This window comes from Lissotriton helveticus, chromosome 7 (genome assembly GCF_964261635.1).
Source record: "Lissotriton helveticus chromosome 7, aLisHel1.1, whole genome shotgun sequence".
NCBI classification, from domain to species: Eukaryota; Metazoa; Chordata; class Amphibia; order Caudata; family Salamandridae; genus Lissotriton; species Lissotriton helveticus.
The window spans coordinates 1,181,824,707-1,181,848,106 of NC_136068.1; the positions used below are offsets into that span (position 1 = coordinate 1,181,824,707).

The 23,400-nt window shown below is 43.0% G+C and overlaps 1 protein-coding gene and 1 long non-coding RNA gene across 3 annotated transcripts in view; one reads left to right on the top strand and one right to left on the bottom strand.

Annotated features, from left to right (window-relative positions):
* The window catches only part of PITPNC1 (phosphatidylinositol transfer protein cytoplasmic 1), a 1,067,253-nt gene that overhangs the window by 558,703 nt on the left and 485,150 nt on the right, over positions 1-23,400 (top strand). The window lies entirely within an intron of this gene.
* Positions 1-23,400, bottom strand: part of LOC144770085 (uncharacterized) — a 204,075-nt gene that overhangs the window by 86,754 nt on the left and 93,921 nt on the right. Inside the window, exons 1-2 of one of the 2 annotated variants that reach the window (XR_013598792.1) lie at positions 18,188-18,279; positions 8-98 (exon numbers count right to left, since the gene is read on the bottom strand). This is a non-coding gene — a long non-coding RNA (uncharacterized LOC144770085). Of the gene's footprint in view, positions 1-7; positions 99-18,187; positions 18,280-23,400 lie in introns of those variants that run through there. The other variant, XR_013598791.1, reaches the window with a different exon arrangement.

The following is a 23,400-nucleotide window of genomic DNA, read 5'->3' on the forward strand; positions in this document are numbered from 1 at the left end:
GACGTACCTTACCGTACTACTTCCTGCAAGTGAGGCTCCATGGAAGAGGGAACCTTGGTAAACCACTGTGTCACACTCTACCAAAGGAAGTTATTCATCTATGAGAAAAAATATTGAATGGTCACCATCTGCCACAGGTTTCTGTACTTAACACATAAGTCAAAGTCCTGTGCGCACATATTGAGAGTTGTTCAGTTTCGGTGTCAAAACCAAGTGTATTCAACAATGTTCATAGGAAAAGTAACGGAGGTCAACATCCAGGGTTTCATGTGGAAAAAATGTATATTTCAATTTGATCAGTACAAGAGAAACAAACCAGCCGATACGTGTTTCGTCACACCGTGAAACAGATGTGACTCTTCAGGGCTGTCAGTTTGAAAGAAAGTTCGACAAATCGCAAAAACTGGTGTGAATCCCACCCGGTCGCGGCCTGGTTGAGGGTTCAAAATAACAAAAGGGAAACGAATCAGGAATCCCTGGTGCGTCTGGTGCATAGACAAGAAGGCAAAAGGATGGGTACATCCAAATGCTAAAGGAGACCTAAGCTCCCGTAGTAATGTGTGCCGATCGCGTCACGTAATCCTGGTAATTCCGCGACCGGGTGGGATTCACACTGGTTTTCGCGATTTGTCGAACTCTCTTTCAAACTGACAGCCCTGAAGAGTCACATCTGTTTCACGGTGTGACGAAACGTGTCGGCTGGTTTGTTTCTCTTGTACTGATCAAATTGAAATATAAATCTTTTCCACATGAAACCCTGGATGTTGACCTCCGTTACTTTTCCTATGAACATTGTTGAATACACTTGGTTTTGACACCGAAACCTAACAACTCTCAATACTTGTGCACAGGACTTTGGCTTATATGTGTTGTGTGGGTCTTGACCCACACACTTGCAGGGGTTGTTTCTCTTCTGGGTTTGTTCCCCCTGACCTGTTTGCACCGTGGACTCAGGAGCTATGATCTTAAACTTCTAAACATACATGCTAGAGCGCCACTACTTCCTGTACCCAATCCAAACCCATCACAGTTACTCAAAACGTCTGTACTTAACACATAGGTGGATGCCAGAAGGAACTTTAACTCCATGCAGCTAATGCATTTCAAGACCTAGGAAGGATGCCACTAACTGGGGCCTGTGTAGAAGGGCAAGAGAGAGCTACCCTTACGAGACTAATGTGGGTAGACCAACGGAGGGTCTCCACATCTCAGGGCACACAAATGAGAGTGATATCAAATGGATTATGCTGAAGGCATTTACAGATAGGGGAGGGCCCAGGGACGGGAATGTTCTGCTTGTTGAGAAGGAACAGGTACGCTACCCAAAGAGTCTGCCCACTGTACCTCTCAATAGAGCTGGGAGGAGAGCCAAGACGCCCTCGGGCATTCGAGCGCTCAATAAATCACAAAATCAAATCAAATCGAGAGCTACCTCAAGAGTCTACTCCTACAGGTGCAGTTGACCTGAGTGGGCCTCACCCACCCTGTCAATTACACTCACTCCCAGTCAATTATACTCTCCCTGTCCCCCTGTTTTTTGTCCTCCTTCTCTGATTTGCATGCATGCAGAAGTCCAATATCTGGTACGCCTGCATTGTAGCTGAATCAAGAAGTGACCTTAATCTTTGTTTTGTAACTGTGCATTTGTGTTAACTATTTTCAGTTTTTGTGACCTGCAGGGATTGTGAACTTGTAACACAGTCACAGGTTTTAGTGAGAGGACCTTTCATTTTATAGTGACCTTTCCTCTATGGGGTAGTGAACATTACTTGTTTGTGGGCATTGTGTGATGTGTGTTGTAAAGCGCTTCTGGTAATAAGTACATTTTACCTACAAGTCAGGTCTGATATTATGCCAACATGAGAGCACTTACTCTTAGAGTATTTGAGTGGTTGTGTATGTGTGTTCGTCAGGCCTAGTGGCTAGAAAACGAATCTTCTAAATGGTAACGGTACGTGCCTGGGATTATTATATTATTTTCAGAGCTACCAGTTGACATTATTTGAGCTAACAACAACAGAGAAAACTCAAAACGTTCCGTTCTCTGAAATCTGTGGCAGCATTTGCCAGTCTTTTGAATACTTGTACAACAGGAGGTACCAATAGTGTTCCGAAACAATGATACACGAATCTATGCGATAGTTCCCTCTCCCCTCTCCATGGAGAATCTTGGAAGAGAAGGTTTAAAGAGAACCCAGGATCTGGGTGGGGCAGACATGATGATTGATTGCTAAGGGGAAATGCCTACGTGCTATTCCACTGCAGAAGCATTGACTTTTTAAGGTATTCGGGGATATTTACATGGCTTGGCATATAAAGTTAGGGTATTCCATTAATGTGACAGCCAGTACAATAACTATGAGGTTGATCATATATACATTGGCATTAGATAGGGAGTAGACTGATGAATGAAGTAGGGATGCATTATGTAAAATATTTGAGATATTTATATTATTTACCTTTATGAGAGAGTGCCTCTTTGTGCGTGGTCACCCCTATTTTGTGCTGACTGGTATTGCTAATTTTTTAACTCTGCTCACTGGGTCACTGCTGTCCAGACCCCCGTGTATGTGCTCTGACCTCTAAAACATGGTAAAAATGTAATCCCTAACTGGCTTATTTAACTTTGCAGTAAGGCCATAGTATATGTTGCAGGGAATGTACCAATTGTATTTAGAAGTTGTCATCTGTCAATTGTAGCAAATGTTGTGCCAACCACAAGGCTGACAAAGAAAACAAGGCTTCAGTCTTACCTGTGGAACCTGATTTCTGCAGCTTTTAAACCTGTATACGAACCTGTCAAAATAACTCTTTTTGACAGGCAATAACCCTGCTTTTAAAATGTAACTAGGTCACCTCTAAGTAGGGCTTGTAACCTGCCAGGTAGAAGGCCTGGTATTAAAAAGTGGCACATAGAAAATTGTAATGTTGGCATGTACCTACAGTAACTAACCCGTAAAAGAAATGTTCACTATGAACGACTGTAGCTGTTTTATGAAAAAAAACAAAAACAAAGCTCAGACTAAAATCTTAAGCCTGCTAACTTTGGAGTATGATAAGCTGCAGAGGCGATTAAACCACTATTTGTAATGTTTATTAAAATACAATTGATTGGCCAGTAGGCTTTTTAGCATTAGCCTTCTGGCAGATGGCCCTGTCAGTGCTTCCCCTTAATGAGATGTGAAGAGTGCTGCCAGAGCAAGAACAACTGCTTAGATCTTTTCACTGGAAGACCTGGATGTGAGGTAGCGGATAGATATCAGCTTGGGAAGGATAGCTGGGGAGAGTTGAGGATCTTCATTAACTTGAAAGGGACAGGGTGAGGCCTGCCCATTCATATTTAAGTATAAAGAACTGGGGAAGAGAAGCCTTTTCAACACCATCTTAGTGGGAGGGGAAGCTAGTCTCAGAGCCAGTTTAGGCTTAGCTGGAGGGAGGGGACTGCTCCCTAAATAGCCCCTTTGCTGGCACACAAGCTTTTTTCAAGAACAGGAAAATTCAGCTATATTGGATTTTCCTCAGAATAATGCATTGTGAGCTAGGTTTGCTGAACGGCTACAGGCTGTGCTACATAAGTGGAAAGAGTTACCTTGGAAACATTTTTCTTATTGGTTAGGGAGTGTCCAGGAGTCACCTCTGCTCACTGGCTAGTGAAACCTACAAACCTTTGGCACATCACACCCATAGATCATATGAAAACTTATTGACATGCAGAAGAACAGTTGACAACTGGACCAGCTGTTTGAGACCTATGTTATGTTAATTTAATTTATAATGTGAATGAATCACCCCGGAAGGAGTATCTTAGCGCTGCAGTGAACCATAGCCAACAGCACTACTATCGGAATAGCTCCGTTTTGAGAAGCTTTCTGAAATGTTGGTGGTCCGTGCACTTCCATAAGTGGAAGGGTAGTTGATTCCAGTAGTAGGGGGCCCGGTAAGAGAAAGCTCTCCCTCTGTAGAGTGTTTTCCTAATTCGGGGCATGGTGAGAAATGATTTCACCCTGGATCGCCAAGGTCTGATCGGCCGGTACGAAATACGTTTCTCTTCCAGGTATCAAGGTCCTGTGGTAACCTGAAGGGCTCAACCTGCTTCCACTAGTACCCAGGAATAAGAAGTGGATTACAAGGGTTAGTTGGCTGATCTCCTGTATGACTACTGGGACACAAAAAGCTGCAAGAGGCCTTTTTCCTGAAGTGCCCAACTGACAAGTAGCCACTGAAATTGGACTGGACTCTGTAAGTGGCCCCTGCTCAGGAAAGTCCTAGCCAGTAAGTGCTGACCCTAAGGTCCTAGGATCCTGGAAGTGAACAAGAGGAGCTACTCATGGAACTCTGAAAAGTTAAGGTATAGAAAAGTGTTGGTTCTCCAAGAGCTACGGAGCTTCAGCAGGACAACTCGTCAGCAGTGTCCGGTTTTTAGAGGACTTTGCCAGCTGCATCTCCAGGCTTGTCCTGCTGGAGGATTTTAAGCTCCACAATAAACTCAGTCTGATGGTAGAAATCTTGACAAGGTGAAGGCGAGGAAAGTATCCCCACTAAGAGAAACCTTTGGCGGGCGTGAAATATGAACTTCTCCTGCTAGTGGTTTCTCCTGCCAAAACCAATGGCTTCAGCAAGACTTCGCCCAGCAGCTGCCTGTCTTCTAAAGGACTTCCGCAGATACAGCCTTCAAACTTGCCCTGCTGTAGGATTTTGTCTTCCATTTCAGATAAGTTAGAGAACAAAATCTTTAACCGGGACAAACCAGCTTGGCGTATCCAACTTGTGCTTGATTGTGGTTGAATTAAAAACACACCCTGGAACCGGTGAACCACAAACAATGATGACTAAGTCGCTCTTTACTTTTTCTCTGCACTTTTTGCCATACAAAATTAATATCTCCAGTTCCCCTCATCAAATCTTTGTCTTTTTCGTGTCATTTTATTAAATAAATGTTTCTCTTATTTCTAAATTACTTGTAGGATTTTTATTGTGTTTGTTTTTGTCTTTTTAATTGTTTTGTTACTGCTTAATGTTTTGCACATTTTCCTAAGTGAAAGATGTCTGTTCTGTGCCATAGCTACAGCGTGGTTCAGCAGGTTTCAAATATTGAAACTGTGTTTTCCCTCTACAAGTTTGTGACCTTATTTCTTGTGGTGGAATCCCGAATAATCCACTCTCTTGCAACTTTGTTTTAGATTATGACTGCTGAGATGATGGTAATAGTTGCCATCATTCTGTTACACAAGATTTATGTACGAATAGTGCATAATAAATAACATTTTATTGTACAGTGCCAACATGTTTGCTGCTTTCCCTCAAGGCCCTTCACTCCTTGACAGATGTGGGTGTCCTTTACCCTCTTTTTCTGTGGTCATAGCTTATTTAGTAAATACAGTTTGCAAACTCAACCGAAAGCAGAGTACTGATGTTGTCTTCTACATTGGGGAGTCATGGGAGCTCACTTGGATTTATTCTTAGTATATGTGTAGCTGACTGAAGTCAATGATTTTTCATTCTTTCCAAATATCGCCGGATTCAAAAGAATGATTTTCTTTTTAGATGTATTTAGTTGAGATTTTCATATGTTTAGAATTTTTTTAGCAGAAATCTGAGTAACGTATTCTGGGGTAGAACTGTCAGTTTTTTTCCATAGAATTGTCTACAGATACTGTAAGGCAAACGTTAGGTAACTCTGTCTCTGACAGAGCAAAGATCCAACCCCAGAGTAGTGACACTCCAGCCACCCAACCTATTTCTTCATAGCTAGAATTTATATTTTATTTTCTGCCCCCTCCCCACGTGCTGGAAAGGGATATTCCAGGTAACCCAAGTGTTGCTTTTGGGTTTTGGAACTGCGAAATTTTGATGTCAACAGGTCACGGTTTATCTTAACAATTATGCTTTCATTCAGAAACATACAGTCAATAAAATCCGCAGCAGAGATGATTTCAGAGCAAATGTTGGCATTGTGCGGCTCAGTTAATAGAAAATAGTTTTACGGTCTGAATAATGTGTGTGGACAAGTGGATTTTGACCCATAACCCTCCTCCCGACCCCTATTCCAGTTTTCTTCTTTTTGACTTCCTAGTTTGAGCACCTCTGCTTTAAGTCTTCCTGATGGAGTCTCACTCACAGTAAGCCTCTGTTAAAATGGACTGGAGTTGGAACCACCAGTTGAAAATGCAAGTTGGTAAAGCACTGAAGTGACTTTGACAACATTTTCCTGGCTTGAAATGTATATTGGGCAACAGTTTTGGCCTATATGTATCATAGTTTGTATTTTAAAACTGACAATATTTGAATGAATCAGGCTTAATAATATCCAGGTTTTGAACTACTCTTCTGGACCAAGTGAATTACTCTGTGAGCAAACAGCAAATCAAAGCTTTTCCCTGATCAGTAGGCCTATTTGAGAGGAAACAGCCTTCTCCTGGAATAGAAAGGAGGGCGAGGAGAAACCTTCAGAAGGTGTTCAGCTGCCTTTCTCTGGCAAACCTGGGCATGGTTTTCTCTCATAGACAGAAAGAGAGCATGTAATACTACTGCACCACTCACCCCAGGGGTTCCCTTTGAAATCTTAGAGGAAGACACCAGTTCTAATTGAAAGGAATTAGACTTAGAGGACTTTGACGTGGTTTAAATTACCATCTTGGAAAGTCTCATAAGGCTGTACAGGGGGTGAACTAGCATGCAGGCTGGTCGCAAGAAGTGTCCGTAAGGGGTGGTGGGGATTATGTTGCACCTCTCAATTGTGTTGAAGCTCCCACCTTTTAGAACTCTCCACCACCATTTCTATACCCCTACACAAGGGACAAGACTTGAGGAAAAATGGAACAACGGAATAGGAATGTGGTGAACCAGTTTTCTGGAAACCTCCTGTCTAAAATGAGGAGACACTTATGATGTGTATCCTTGGACTCTAGCGCAATCTCTTGCTCCGCAGCTATTGCCACTTGCTTAGTTTCCACTTGCAATTTTCTTTATCAAGTATTGCTTAATTTCCGGGGGGTGCTAGAGAGTCCGGAGCAAGATGGCCGCACTTTAGTGCTGCTCTGCTGGCCGGGACTTCGATCCGACTATAATCCTGTCTAATCCTCGACATCCTGGACTCTACTGCACAGATTTGCACCCCTCACTGCCTGCGGATCACTTTGCTGTGCTTTAGCTGGTGCTTACTGCCCTGTGATTGCATATATGCACCTCATCTGGCTCCGGCGTAACATGGCGGCCTAGCTCTGCATTCCTTATTGGCCTACCTGCTGTGCTGTTGCTGATCTGGTGGAGTTGGTGGCGGATCGATGGCCGGAGGGCGAGGTGTCTCCTGTGGAGCTACGTGGCTGTGACCTGGCTGCTGGCCCTTGCGATGCTGTGAGCTGCTCGGAGTGCGGCCTTGAGGTGTGGCGGTGGGTTCTCTTCCCTGCGGCTCGGCGCCCGATTATCCCTGTCTGTGATCTCTGCGGGAGGTGGGGGTGCTGTGACGGCATTTGGCAGGCCTCTGTGGATCCTGGAGGCAGCTGCGCCATACCCCGCCGGCCGCGGCTGCTGCCCCCGCCGTCTTACATCAAGCTGAGGTGAGGTGGAGAGTCCCGCGGGGCCCAGTGAGCCTGTTCTGCTGCAGCCTCATTGTTGAGCGTCGCCGCGCCCCCTGTTGTGGCGGCCTGGGACCTGCGGCCGACACCGCTGGAGCCATCTGTACCACGCGATTGAGGCCGCATTGACATCTGCTCCCTGGCTGGCGTTGAAGAACTACGGTGCGCTGCCTCTGCCCACTAGCGCCTCCCTGCACGCTCCGTCCAGTGTCCCTGTTGCAGGGCCTATTATGTGGGGCTGTGTTAATTAATGCTGAGCGCGCCTGCAGACATTTGAATTTCCTAGACTCTGCACTTGTGGGCTGATTGTCTCTGTGCAGTGGGAGTCTAACAGGGTGCCTTTATTTGTTTGTTTAAGTGCCACAGTGTGCACTCTCCTACGTCTGCCATGTGCTGTGGGTATTGAGCTGCTGACAGTCTGATGTGGCATTGAGGGACCTCACTTGTGGGGGTCTGGCTTTTGCTATGTGCGGCTAAGCCCTGTTGGTGCCAATATACTGTCTATCACACTATTTAACCTCCCTGGTATCATACTACACGGCTAAGTGGTTCTGGTCTGGTTGATCAGGGACGGTGGTTTGACTGCAGGTAGTTGGTTACTGCTTGTGGGGATTATCTTGTGGCGCCTGTTCTTCCTGGGTACACTTGGCAGCCCTCTTGACCAGCCATGGGGCGCACAGATAAGCAACAAGGCAAACTAAATTTTGAAGGCAAGAAAAACTCTAAATCTCATACCCCTAATGCATCGGACACTGAAACAGACCTTGATCAGGGTTCTGGTGCTAAGCTGGAGTGCTTGATGATGTCCATGCAGGAAGCCTCCACACTATTGATGTAAAAATCGACAATTTGAACCTGCGCATGGACACAATGGCATCTAAATTGGATAAGCATGGCGCGCAGCTGGCTGAGGCAGAACCACGCAGCTCCACTGCTTAAGATCGGGTGGAGGCAGTCAGTACCTCCTGTGCCAGCATGGAAAAGCTGTTAGATGTCATCAGGGCTAAAAACGAGGATATTGCGGCCCGGTCCCGAAGGAACAACCTTTGAATAACTGGCATTTCGGAGTCGACCTACACTGGGCCCATGGAGCTATACGTAGAGACGCTACTCACCTCCCTGTTAGGTGCGGAACACTTTTCGAAAGTGCTCATTGTTGAAAGCGCTCATCGCTCCATAGGTGCCCGGCCTGTTCCAGGGGTGCCACCCCGTCCTATAATAGCCCGACTACTAAACTATCGTGATCGGGACACTGCGCTACATCTGGCAAGGGAGAAGGGCAGCCTGAATTATCAGGGAATGACGGCGGAGTTGTTCCCAGACGTTACAGTGGCGGTACAGCAGGCGCACAGAGAATTCCATGCTGTGAAGAAAAAACTGCAATCACTGCGCATCCAATATGCAATGCTCTACCCTGCCCGCCTGCGTATTCAGCATGATGGAAAGGCCCGCATTTTCGCGACACCTAAGGAGGCACTGCAATACATTCAGCAGCTCGAACGGCGCTCTCCGAGACGAGAAAAAGTGGGAGACTCGGACTCTGATGGCTGATCTGATGAGCTCAATATCCTTTTGTATTGGTTACTGTATCTCTGCTGCAATTGTTATTGGTTTGGCTGTCTCTACCTGTTAGCTTGGGACACCTTCACTATTCAGATCCGCATTTTATCTATATCACTGTGTCCTATTGTAAACGCCTTGTTTCTCTTAATTAATATTGTCTTTGCTGATTGTCCTGTTACGATCAATGGATCCATTTCCAGAGGCTTGAGGGCCTTCTTTATTGCTCTAATGTAAGGAGCCGCCTTATTGCTTACGTGACATAATGTGATTAGCTTATTATCTTACGTCTTGGCCCACCCTGTTCCCCACAGGGTGCCAGTGGCCGCTAGCGCCTCTCTAAATGGGAACTCCCCACAAAGTTAATTCCTCTGTTCTGGCACATTTTTGTGTCTGGGTTGCAATGGTTTATGACTGGAGATGCTCCATGTATGATCTGTTAGATATGCACCGAGTTCTGGGGCTCTTGGTTTTATGTTCCACATGGGAGTGTCACAGCAGGTTTCCCCTGCTGGAGTGGTTGGGTTGGGTTGTTGTGGATCACTCTGTTCTGGATTGTACTTTGGCAACCCGCTGTGGTCATGGTATGGTAGAAAGGGTGGAACTTTACAGACATAATGACAGGTATATGCACTTTACGGATGGGGTATGACTGACTCTAGTGACACGGCGATATCTTGGCTTAGCTGGAATGTACGGGGGCTCAATAATCCGAAATAGGTGTGCCAGGTCCTTTCTTATCTGGATCGTCACCATATCCGAATTGCTCTCCTACAGGAGACGCATCTCGAAGCAGGCGGCTTCTAACATGGCTATGAGATGGGCCGGGGTAAAGCTAGCGGCCTCCTACTCCTCTTATGCACGAGGGGTTATGATTCTGATTAAAAAATGTACCCCCTTTGTACCACTTGTTGTGGAAGAGGATGATGGTGGGAGGTATATAATAGTTCAGGGGACTATATATGGTAAATCTTTGGTGTTAGTTAATGTGTATGGTCCTAATATTGATGACCCCGCCTTTTACGACACCCTATGGGGGAAGCTTTATAAATGACCCCCTTCCACAGTTATGTGCGGGGGCGATTTCAACGTGACTCTGGACCCCTCCATGGACAGAATGTCTATGACAGACTTGCCTCCCAAGAGGGCAGCGTCTACGCTGTAGGACGGTATGCTGACACTGGGGCTTGTGGATGTCTGGCGGCTGCGCCATGCTTGTAAAAAGGAGGGTACCTGTCACTCGTATGCCCGGCATGCCTGGTCCCGTATAGATTTCTGGTTGCTGACCCGTGACGCAAATTACTGCATACTTCAGAAAGGACCTCAAAACCTGGTTGTTTACCCAGTAGGTCTTTTTTAGTTTGTTGTTTTCCTTCTGTCTATGACATCTTTTCTCTTGATGTGTTATGTTAGTTTACTGCAGCCTACCTCAAATAAAAGCGCTGGGACACTCTTTTTGAGTAGCCGTGCGCTCTATAAAAACCATTTTAACATAACATAACATAACAGTACGTATTGAACACCTGCCCAGAACACTGTCAGATCACTCCCCTGTACATCTTCGTATGGCCCTGCCGGCTCACATCCCCCCTTCCCCCCCCCCCTTTTTCAGTGGTGGCTCCAGCCCTCCTCCTTGCTGGATTTGGTGTTTTGTGAGGGTGTTCGGGAGGCCATTACTGATTACTTTATACACAATAATGGATCGGTTGACACTGTGAGGATGCTATGGGAGGCCTTTAAGGTGACTATAAGCGGGGTCTGTATTGGTCTCCAAGTGGGGATTCTTAGATCACTCAGGGACACCATGGCTACACTGGAGCGTGAATTGAAGGGTTTGGAACAACGGTATGAAAGTTCACTGACCCATCTGTGCTTACACTAATTAAAGAAAAAGTTGCAGAATATAACGAGGTGGCTGCCCAAGAGATACGTCATATGTCCCGGAGAAGCAAGGCCAGATATTATGGGGAGGGTGGTAGACCTGGCAGAGCACTAGCTGCCCGTATTATGGAACCTAGAGGTGGAGCATACACGGTCAGTTCAATCACAGTTGATGATGTCACTTACCATGACACTTCCAATATCCTGCAAGCATTCGCCAATTACTACACGGACATGTATGCCGATCGCCCAGTTGCGGATGTATCTGAGCTGCAACAATACTTAGATGATATAGCACTAGTATGGCTCTCTCTGGGACAACAGGAATTCTTATTGCACCCCATCACCGTAGGATAAATAAGAGACGCTATTGCATCCCTTCCTAATGGTAAATCAGCTGGCACGGATGGCTTGCCAGCGGAATTCTATAAAACTTATATCGACATACTAGCCCCTTATTTGCAGCAAGTTTATGAGGAAGCCTACGAGACTCAATGCCTACCTCCAACGCTACGCGAGGCGCTGGTGGTTACACTTCTCAAGCCTGGCAAGCCGTCGGATCGGTGTGACTCCTACCGACCGCTGTCTTTAATCAATACAGATGTTACAATTTTAGCTAAAGTTCTGGCGACCAGATTGCAGCTACTACTCCCGGTTATGGTATTGCCGGATCAGTCTGGTTTTGTGCCTGCTCGCTCCACCTCCCATAATTTGCGGACGCTCTCTGCGGTTATGCATGTCCTAGAACCAACGTTGCCGGCGGATGTAGTACTCCTTGACGCCACCAAGGCTTTTGATTCGGTCTCTTGGTCCTATATGCTTGCCATTTTACATCGTATGGGGGTGCCCTTAATCTTCACCAACTGGATAAAACTGCTCTATACACGCCCTACTGTGCGAGTGAGGGTTAATGGTGACTTCTCTAATGTGATTCATATTCACCGAGGCACACGGCAGGACTGTCTGCTATCCCCATTGCTGTTTACACTTATTCTTGAACCCCTAGCTTGTATCTTGCGGCAGCTTTTTTCCCAAGCGGCCTTGCGGTTCTCTTAGCGTCCTTTGGCAGACTCCATGTACGCTCACGACATGGTGCTGTATGCGCGAGAACCTGCCCTCCATTTGGCTCCCCTCCTCCGGGAATACGTCCGCTTCGAGTGGTTCTCCGGACTGGCAATTAATTGGTCCAAATCTATGATACTGCCCCTGACGGATTGTACATCGCCCATGGACTTAGAATTTCCCTTGGTTTGGTGTAGCGATACAGTTAAATATTTGGGTATATGGCTGCATCGTGACCCCCAGGTGGTAGTGCGAGCCAATTATGGAACAGCCATTACGCGACTTGAAGAACAAGTCACTCGCTGGATTAAACTGCCCCTTTCCTTTGCTGACCGTATAGCTTTAATGAAAATGGTAATACTCCCTCGCTTTTTGTACTTATTTTTTAATATTCCGGTGCATATAACACGTCACTTTTTTAACCCCCTTCGCTCGCTTTTAATTACACTAGCATGGGGGGAAGAAGCCCCGACTCAAGTGCGAAACACTTACGCTTCCTTATGAGCAGGGTGGTTTTCCAGCTCCTGACTTCCAGTTATATTCCAGTTATATTATTTGTGTGCGCAAGCCCCTTTCGCATACTACTGACAGCATGACCCTGCTTATATTCCTCATGTAGCGGTCGAGGCTGGCGCAGTACATCCCCTACCACTCAAAGCTAACACCCATACAGTGTTTGAAAGGGGGGAGTTTGATACAGTTCAAACCACAGTTAAGGCATGGCAGGAACTGGGTAGGTGGGCGGAAAACCTGCCTCTTTATGCGCCGAGTATGCCCCTACTTCATCATACAGGTCTCTTGATTACTACTGAGGTGGGTGCCCTGCGGATCCTTAAAGATATGAATATGCTGCCCATGGGGGATGTGTATCCTGGCGGCCAATTCATCACTTCAGCGTCCCTGGTTTCTGGCAGCCCTATCACTTCGATGCATCTTTTTATTTACACCAGGCGTAGTTCAGCCATGCGTGTGCTGTACTCACAATTTCCTGCTGAGCCACCCACACTAGAAGCACTGCAACTTTTATATACTACTCCCTCTAGGGTAAAGCTGGTCACTAGACTATATTGGATATCACAGAGGGAGGTGGCTGTCTCTGATGTAGCAGCTTTGAATAAATGGAATGCAGTTTTGTCACACGCTCTCACTGAGGATGAGTGGGCAGACTGTTGCCGCTTGACAGGGCATCTAAAAGCTAATGGTAATCTGCAAATGGTTCATTTTAAGTATGTACATCAGCTATACTATACCCCTGCTCAATTGTACAAATACGGTCTGAGAGACTCTGCCACCTGCAGACACTGTGGGGCCCCTGATGCTGACTTTTATCACCTGGTGTGGGTCTGTCCTAAGGTGTTCGCATATTGGGAATCAGTTATAAAGATTATACACCTGATGGTTGAGCTTCCTCTGGATTGTACCCCTCAACGATGTCTCTTGGGTCTTGTTGCCTGTGTTCAGGCCCCAGCAGAAGGTTTGTGGCTCTTGCCTTGTTGATGGCCCAGCGGAGGGTCTCTATGTGTTGGGAGAGTAGACTGGCCCCTACCACCAAACTATGGCTGCAGGAGCTAACCTATTGCCGGGACCAGTTGGTCTGTTATGCTGAAGAGCTGCCCGCACCATCCAGGCCAAGGGACATTTGGTCACCCCTTACATCCTATTTGCTGTCTGTGCCCACTATCTAGTGATCTGTTATATATGGTAATGTAATGAATATGCTTACCTACACATATGACTCATTTGGTATTACTTTAGGTTTAAACAGTTTTTCAACATTAGTACGCCACACTAGAATATCATTTTTAGTTACTCTCAAAGTTTTTTTTATTTAAAAATTTTTTTTTGTAAAAACTTTTTTTAAAAAAGAAAAACATATATATTCACAAACTTTATATCACACTTTAAATCATTAAAAAGGGTGCTCTGTTACACTTATAGCTGCTATCTAACAATTCCGAATTACGGTTTCTAGTTCAGAGTCACACCTGGTTCAAACAATGTTTGTATATTCATATTAAATAAATCAAAACAATACAATTCATTTACAATTAATAAGTCCTATTTGTCGACGCGTTTCGGTGCGTAGGTTACATTTGTGGCACCTTCCTCAGGACAGACGAAATATTTAAAACCAACGTGATAGCTTCTTTCTAAAAAAGAAAAAATGAGTATAATCAGTATTTTTTCCTAAGGAGAGTTTTTATTCTAGTTGTGGACTAATTTACTAGTGGTTGCTATTTAGTATATTGGGTCCCCTTACTTGAAATTTAGGGATTTCAGTCCTTGTATTAATCTTTCTGGACTTCTTTATTCCTATTTGGCGTTGCGCTTCTCGTCGGTCACACCAAAACCTTATTCACTCATTGACTTTCTACGAGGGAAAGCAAGGGATTATACACCATGCTAGAGATAATATTGGCTGGTACATCCATATCTCATGATTTACTTACTTATGGGGATTTAATTTATCCCTTTAAAATATGGGTATCTGTCAAAGCTGGTACTGTTTTCCAGTCTGGCCCACAAGCATTTGGTGATGTTTCTTTGCCATATACATTTAATAATGTTACTGTGCCTGTGGACAACACATTAATTGATTAAGAATTTTGGGCCTTCTTTTTAAGTAGGTTAAGCCTATAAGAGTAATTTTGCTGATACCCACCTGTCAAGTTATTACTCAATGCTGACACTCAGGCTATTTCTTTCTTGCACCCTCTCAAGTGGTATCTGCCAACCTATATTTGGGGTGACATAGTGATGTGTTTAAGTATCTTAACCTTCATTATTTTCACCGTGTTCTAATAACCCTATCTTCTATGCTTCTAGGGCAGTTGGTATGTCATACATACCTTATTTGAATGAAGGGTTTGGCATTAGCCCAGAGTGCAGTCCTTGTTTTTCTTGTACCAGCGCCTTGACTTTTTGGTTGGAGCGGTAATTTTACTTTGATCTGCTCTCTACCTGAAAGGTTAATGGGTCATCTTAAGATGTAGACAAGAACAAAGACGTGTTGACATTACGTCTACGCATTACGTTTCTTGCTAATTTCTGCCGCCTTGACATGGGCATCTACTGTTTAATTATCGCCCAGTATCCCGCTCTTTTCACATAAAGCCCCATGCTAATTCGTTATTATTCGTTGTTATTATTACTAGCGATCAGATCCCTCACCCTTCGCCTGCTCTTTCATAACATCAAGCCCCATGTTCGTTCATTATTATCACTGGCGGTAAAGTTCCCCACCATTCGCCTACTCTTTCATTCTTTCGTTGAGGCATGGACTATTACAGTCCCCCTCCCCGAGTAACACAGCCCCCGTCAGCTTGTGCATTACCAGAGCGCTTACCTTCTCATTGCCGGCACAGAGTAAAATGCTTGCGACCGCTTCCTGCTTTGGCTGCTTCTGATCGAGCTGGTCACATTGCGTGCACCTTAAATACCCATGCACATCCTAGATTGGTTAGCAATTGTCTCGTTAATTGAAATCAATTGCTTAATTTCGCGGCAAAATTTAGCGCCATTTTTGTAGTTTTATTCTCCCTATTTAACTACCGGGCCACGAGTTCGAGTCCTCCGTATTCCCGAATCTGCCCCATATCATTTAATTGATTTAATTTTTCAAGAACATCATGTCCTTGCATTTACGCCCATCTGTTAGCGCCATTTTGGTAGTTCATGGTGATTGTTATGGACTACAGGGTCTCAAGTTCGAGCCCACTGTAGACACCCAAAATTACTCTGTGTCACATACTGTATATTACACATTGGGTAATCTGGGGCCTCAATATACAGTATGTGACACAGAGTAATTTTGGGTGTCTACAGTGGGCTCGAACTTGAGACCCTGTAGTCCATAACAATCACCATGAACTACCAAAATGGCGCTAACAGATGGGCGCCGAGCACTATACACGCTAAATAATTGGTAAACCAATACTGTAGCGAGAATGTGGTACAGACATAAAGTAAATGCAAGGACATGATGTTCTTGAAAAATTAAATCAATTAAATGATATGGGGCAGATTCGGGAATACGGAGGACTCGAACTCGTGGCCCGGTAGTTAAATAGGGAGAATAAAACTACAAAAATGGCGCTAAATTTTGCCGCGAAATTAAGCAATTGATTTCAATTAACGAGACAATTGCTAACCAATCTAGGATGTGCATGGGTATTTAAGGTGCACGCAATGTGACCAGCTCGATCAGAAGCAGCCAAAGCAGGAAGCGGTCGCAAGCATTTTACTCTGTGCCGGCAATGAGAAGGTAAGCGCTCTGGTAATGCACAAGCTGACGGGGGCTGTGTTACTCGGGGAGGGGGACTGTAATAGTCCATGCCTCAACGAAAGAAAGAAAGAGTAGGCGAATGGTGGGGAACTTTACCGCCAGTGATAATAATGAACGAACATGGGGCTTGATGTTATGAAAGAGCAGGCGAAGGGTGAGGGATCTGATCGCTAGTAATAATAACAACGAATAATAACGAATTAGCATGGGGCTTTATGTGAAAAGAGCGGGATACTGGGCGATAATTAAACAGTAGATGCCCATGTCAAGGCGGCAGAAATTAGCAAGAAACGTAATGCGTAGACGTAATGTCAACACGTCTTTGTTCTTGTCTACATCTTAAGATGACCCATTAACCTTTCAGGTAGAGAGCAGATCAAAGTAAAATTACCGCTCCAACCAAAAAGTCAAGGCGCTGGTACAAGAAAAACAAGGACTGCACTCTGGGCTAATGCCAAACCCTTCATTCAAATAAGGTATGTATGACATACCAACTGCCCTAGAAGCATAGAAGATAGGGTTATTAGAACACGGTGAAAATAATGAAGGTTAAGATACTTAAACACATCACTATGTCACCCCAAATATAGGTTGGCAGATACCACTTGAGAGGGTGCAAGAAAGAAATAGCCTGAGTGTCAGCATTGAGTAATAACTTGACAGGTGGGTATCAGCAAAATTACTCTTATAGGCTTAACCTACTTAAAAAGAAGGCCCAAAATTCTTAATCAATTAATGTGTTGTCCACAGGCACAGTAACATTATTAAATGTATATGGCAAAGAAACATCACCAAATGCTTGTGGGCCAGACTGGAAAACAGTACCAGCTTTGACAGATACCCATATTTTAAAGGGATAAATTAAATCCCCATAAGTAAGTAAATCATGAGATATGGATGTACCAGCCAATATTATCTCTAGCATGGTGTATAATCCCTTGCTTTCCCTCGTAGAAAGTCAATGAGTGAATAAGGTTTTGGTGTGACCGACGAGAAGCGCAACGCCAAATAGGAATAAAGAAGTCCAGAAAGATTAATACAAGGACTGAAATCCCTAAATTTCAAGTAAGGGGACCCAATATACTAAATAGCAACCACTAGTAAATTAGTCCACAACTAGAATAAAAACTCTCCTTAGGAAAAAATACTGATTATACTCATTTTTTCTTTTTTAGAAAGAAGCTATCACGTTGGTTTTAAATATTTCGTCTGTCCTGAGGAAGGTGCCACAAATGTAACCTACGCACCGAAACGCGTCGACAAATAGGACTTATTAATTGTAAATGAATTGTATTGTTTTGATTTATTTAATATGAATATACAAACATTGTTTGAACCAGGTGTGACTCTGAACTAGAAACCGTAATTCGGAATTGTTAGATAGCAGCTATAAGTGTAACAGAGCACCCTTTTTAATGATTTAAAGTGTGATATAAAGTTTGTGAATATACATGTTTTTCTTTTTAAAAAAAAGTTTTTACAAAAAAATTTTTTTAAATAAAAAAACTTTGAGAGTAACTAAAAATGATATTCTAGTGTGGCGTACTAATGTTGAAAAACTGTTTAAACCTAAAGTAATACCAAATGAGTCATATGTGTAGGCCTGTTGGTCACTTATTGAAAGACTAATACACAGAAAGGATTTCTCTTTTGTTAAAACTGTTGATACCCAGTCCTTTCTGGTCCCTGGGAAACTCTCTACCTTTTGAGAATGAATATGCTTACTACATGACGGTCTTGCACTGTACTATCTTGCCCTTGTCCGTTCGCTTTATTTCCTGAATGAACTGTGTTGTATAAGATTGTATGTGTAGCTCTGACTTACCCTCGATGGATGCTTTATCCTTGTGTAATGTAAAGACACCGACCTGTATGCCGTGTACTGTACATCTTTGTGATGTTTGTTTTTTCTGTTCTATTGAGAAATGATCAATAAAAAAATTAAAATAAATTTTAAAAAAGTATTGCTTAATTTCCTGTTCAATCAAATTTTTTGTTAATTCAGGGTCTTCTAGACTTTTTGAAAGACCTTTTATTACAATAACTGATTACTTTCAATTTACATATACAAATTTAATTCTTGAGTCATATTTTATTTGCATAGATCCTGAGATGTTTTATAACAAAGACTAATCCTAATAGCAAAATCTTGCTGTGCGGAGTATACATGACATTTCACCTTTCTCCTGAACACATTTCTTCGATCAAAAGGCCCAGAAAAGTACCAGGAATGATCGTAGATAGGATCTTTCCTTTGACATAACAAAAAGGGGCACAATAAACAAAAACAGTTAACGGGTCGTTTTTAATTTCTTTGAAAATTATTTCACAGAACAGGCCTGCAAAGTATTTACTGGATATCCCCTCACTTTCTGCTCACTCTGGTATTCCAGTGACAAACAGCTTAAACCAATGCAGACCAGTTACAGTGCAGCTAAAATAATCTGAAAATAAGCAATAATATGCAAGACCAATTTGCTAAATGTGTACACATAACTCAAATTACTTCTGCATAGCAAAGGATATTGTACTGGATCTAAAGCGTTCGGTTCATGATAACTCCTTTCACTAAAAGCTCCTAGGAAACTGTTACTCCACAATATCCTATTATTCAATACAGGTAAGTAGAAAGAGCTTTTGCTACCACCCTAGAGTTTGTAATGAAAAGCAGGCAAATAGACAAATACGTCTCTAATCAGTATACACACAGTTCAGAAGTGGCAACTTGAACACACTGCTTCAGTAATGCTATAGGATTTCAGGCGCATACAGCAATAAGTTCCAAAAAAGACTTCAGTTTAGAAATTTCTAACAACGAGACAGGCAAGGCAAAAAGGAAGGCAAATCATGCTTATTCTATACTCGCGTCTCTATGTAAACTTGAAATGGTGCCTAAATGTAAAACAATCTGTTTGTCACGTAAGGCATTACATTGCAATTGTTGGATAAGTATAGCCCAATCTTTCATGTCTCAGTGGGGCATCAACCTCACGTGGGTTTAATGTTTTATATCTAATGCATCAAGAATAAGATGAACAAGGTCTGAGTAAATGATTAATGCTGAACAGATATCTGGAGAATGTACTGAGTTCAGGAAATGTTACAGAAATAATACATAAATACTGTGAGAAGCTGATGGTCCTATTTCTCCTGAAGCAATTAGGATCGGTGATAATCTGCTTTCTATCCATGACCTAGATTCTAACATGTTTGACCCACTTCTTTTATACACTTCAACTTTCCACGTTTCAGATACTCATTACTATATTTTCAAGACAACAGCTATGAAGCTATTCTCTAACAGTATTGTTATTTTGGTTTTCGCATAATAAGATGATGTTACTCCATCTTATTTACTTGCTTTTATGAAATCCCACTGAATAAATTCATTGATGCACAGTATTTAATTGGCATTGGATACAAGTATTCAATACTAACTAGAAATAGTGGTTGTTCAGTTCATGAAAGCGAATTTAGCTTTTATTAACTAGTTTGCCTAAATATCTGCTTTTTGAAAGTTATGAGTACAACATTGAATCGAAACTCTAAGTGCATTTGTGTCACGTATTTAATTACGGAACCCAGCAGCCTGTCGGTAATTTGGTTTCCTGCAAGATACGGCCAGGTGAACGCTTCAGATTCACATGTGGTTGATAGAAAAGGCTTAAATGGCAAAATTACCCAGTTATTGTTTTCTGACTAAAAAATTCTGTAAATGTAGTGTTTTGTGATATCAGTTACTGAGAGGTCTTTCACACTAAACGCAATCTGGGACATAAGCAAAGAGATATTGTTTAAATGAATTAGTAAGCACTCATAGACAGCATTACCCCAATGCACATGACTAACTCTCGTTAGTACTTCCTGTGAAGCAGCAAACCTTACTTGATGATGAATATGTATGTAAATGTAAATGTATAGGCATTTATATAGCGCACTACTTACCCGTAGGGTCCCAAGGCGCTTCGACCGCTGCCAAACCCTTCCTGGCTTCCCTGAGAGATGGTCCCTTAATGGGTATCTCCAGGGTGAGACCAGGCATCCCCGGCGGTCTGGTGGGGCCGTTAGTGAAGATGAGGCAAGCTAATGCCCAGAGTTGCCGAGTGTGAACGCTGATCAGAGTGGGCACCGAGGCGAGAGAATTATCGAGTCCGCTGACCCTGGTCCAGAAACCTGCCGCGCCGGGAATCGAACCCTGGTCCCGGGCCGTCCTCTGCTCTCGGGTCTGCCGCCTCTAACCAGTGAGCCACACTACTTCACAATATCCCACATAATATTCAGGAGAGGGCCCGCATTAGTCTTGTGAACTGTGCCAGTGCATAGGTAGACTCCTATGTCTCATCAACTAAGCCTAAATATATGCACGGATCTAGAAGCGTCATTCACAAGTGTAAGAGACAGAGTGAGATGTCTGTGTTCACTGCTATTTGCGGGCAGCAGTGGCAGGCGCATGTTGTGATCAGAAGGCTAATGAAAAGTGGTGGGGTCGATCCAAAAGCCAGACTGTGAGGGTGGAAGCGGCAGATGAATGCAATGACAGTGAAAGGTTAGGACCTTTAAGTAGGGTTGTAGGCCAGCATCTGTGCCTGTGCTGATCTGTATACTTAATTATGAGTTTTTGATTCCAGAACTCCCCACCTCAGTTTGTCACTCATGGCAGCATTTCTCTGACATGCCTCTGCCATTTCCTCTTATGAAGGAACTGCTTATTCTTATGGGGAAATACTGATCTAACTTGTGCTCACTTGATGAAACCATTGTAAACATTTGAAGGTTGTAAGTGGCGATTACTTTTAGAAAGCAGAGATGTGGTTCAGAGATTAGATAGTATATTTAATGTCTTGTATGTTATATGCAATGCAGATTTCCATTTACTCTGTAGTCCTTAATTCTAGTGCTCAGCTTGATTTTAGGCGCTCACACAGTTGGCAGAAAATGTAATTGTGTCAGAGAGATAATCAAAATTTTGCTAAAGTGAGGAGACTGAAATTGGAACTCGGAGTTTGTGGTTCCACCGTCTGCAACTCAACAGCTTTACCAACTTTTCTTCTAAACAGTACTTACTAAGTGGTGACTTTGTGGACAGAAGCTCTCAGTTGCATTTGATTCATAGTTAAATTATTTTAACATTTGCTGTGGGATAAAGTTGGCATGAACTAATTTTTGATCCTTAAATATGGTTAATATCAGTACTGGAATCATTGCAAGCTTCCCCGCAACTGCCCTTTTAAAATAGCCTGGGTAGAATAATCTAAAAGCATCATCCATAGGCACCAGTGGCTGAGCATTTTTTGCGTCATAAATGCATAAGTAGGAACAGAACATTAAACCTTTGAAAATAAATATCCGTTTTTTTCAAACACATTAATAAGCTATTTCCAAGAGCGTGTCAGGAAAGTCTGACGCAAGTCAAACTTATAGGGGGTGCTAGCAGGTCTTGGTCTAGTGTTATCTGTGTAAATGATATACTAATAATCACATTATCCGAGCTTCACCAGACGATGTGACACAGTTTCAACTCCTTACTCGTTAAAGATTTCCTATTTTTGGAAAGATTATGTTGTTACCTAAAGCTAAGTGTGCTAAAATTGAATGTCTGATATATCCTATGCCATTTGATAGTGTTTCTTGTAAATGCAGGGATGTGGAATTCCTATAGCCCAACGCCCAGGACTTTTGTTTGGGGTCAGGAGCAACAAGTTTTCATGTGTATTTTGTCCTTGGGACAAGTAGGCCCAACCCCACACTTTGGCTGCCAGTTTCCTGTACCACATTATGGATCAGGGAAGAGCTCTGTCTGCAGTTAAGGTAATATTTTTGTCCGTATGTTAATGCTGTTCAAACTTGCATTTTGATTCATTAATTGAAAGCCTTTATTATTAGGGTGAGCACTCAAAGTAAATGTTGTAAGCTCTGACTGCACTACGGACCGTGGTTCCAGTATAAAACTGTGTACACACGTTTTCAAAGTTTAGCAATATGCGACTATGTATAGTGCTCCCAGAATGCTCTCTGATTTGATGCATATATTTACAGAAGCTTGAAAGCAAGATTGATGATTCTTTGCTTTCAAAATAAAATGTTCATAAAATAATGAAAGGAAAAAAACATTTTGCTAAACAACTGTAAAATATAGGTACCATTTCTTTGCAGCATCATTTAATTACATTTGTTAATGCATACTAGTATTTCCCAAAAATATTCATAATGGAAAATCAGTGTAACCAGTTCCAATAAGATTATAGGAAACACAAATAAACAAGCTTTGGCAAAGCCAGTAGGTCTGACATTGGTGGTCAGCTTTTTAGTTTTGTTAATGTGTGACTAGTTTTGGCATGGTTTTTTGTAAAACCTTATTGGTGTGGGAGATGCTGGGCCCTCACCATTATAACAAACATTGGCAAAAGCAAAAATAGTTTGTTGGTCTCAAAAAGCGCACACTGCCACAGTAGTTACTGGCACTGAACAAAACTACTTTGTGTGCCAATATGCTCCTTGTGAAAGAGCAGAATGCTGTTGATCACAGTGAAGCCAGCCGACATAGAGAGAGAGACAGAATTTTAATAAACACAAAAGGTCACGGTCAACGCCAGACCAAATTAGGGGCCCAATTATTAAAGAAAGTCTCAAAAGTGCACCCATGGTATATGTCCTTGCATTAAGTGAAGCTATACAACTTTTGCAAGCATTTACAGAAGTAGGACAAGAAATAATACTCCTAGAAAATATTTGTGAACTGCATTTTAGCATGAGCAAATATGCATGTATAGATTTGCTCATAGGAAAGTCTTAGTGCTTGCAAGTTCACTTTCTCTCCACCACTTTTTTTCCCAACTCTGGCAGAAGGTTTACGTCTACCATTGGCTGGAGTAAATTTCCAACATTTCTCATTATAGGAAAAGATTAGAGTTGTTGAAAACCATGAAAACAAGCAAGTTAGTAGGTATGCACAGACTCAAAAGGGCTTTCTAACTAACCCTCGAACTATTGCTTACCACTACCTTCAGCCCCAGTATGTAGATCTGTGGAAATGTGGCA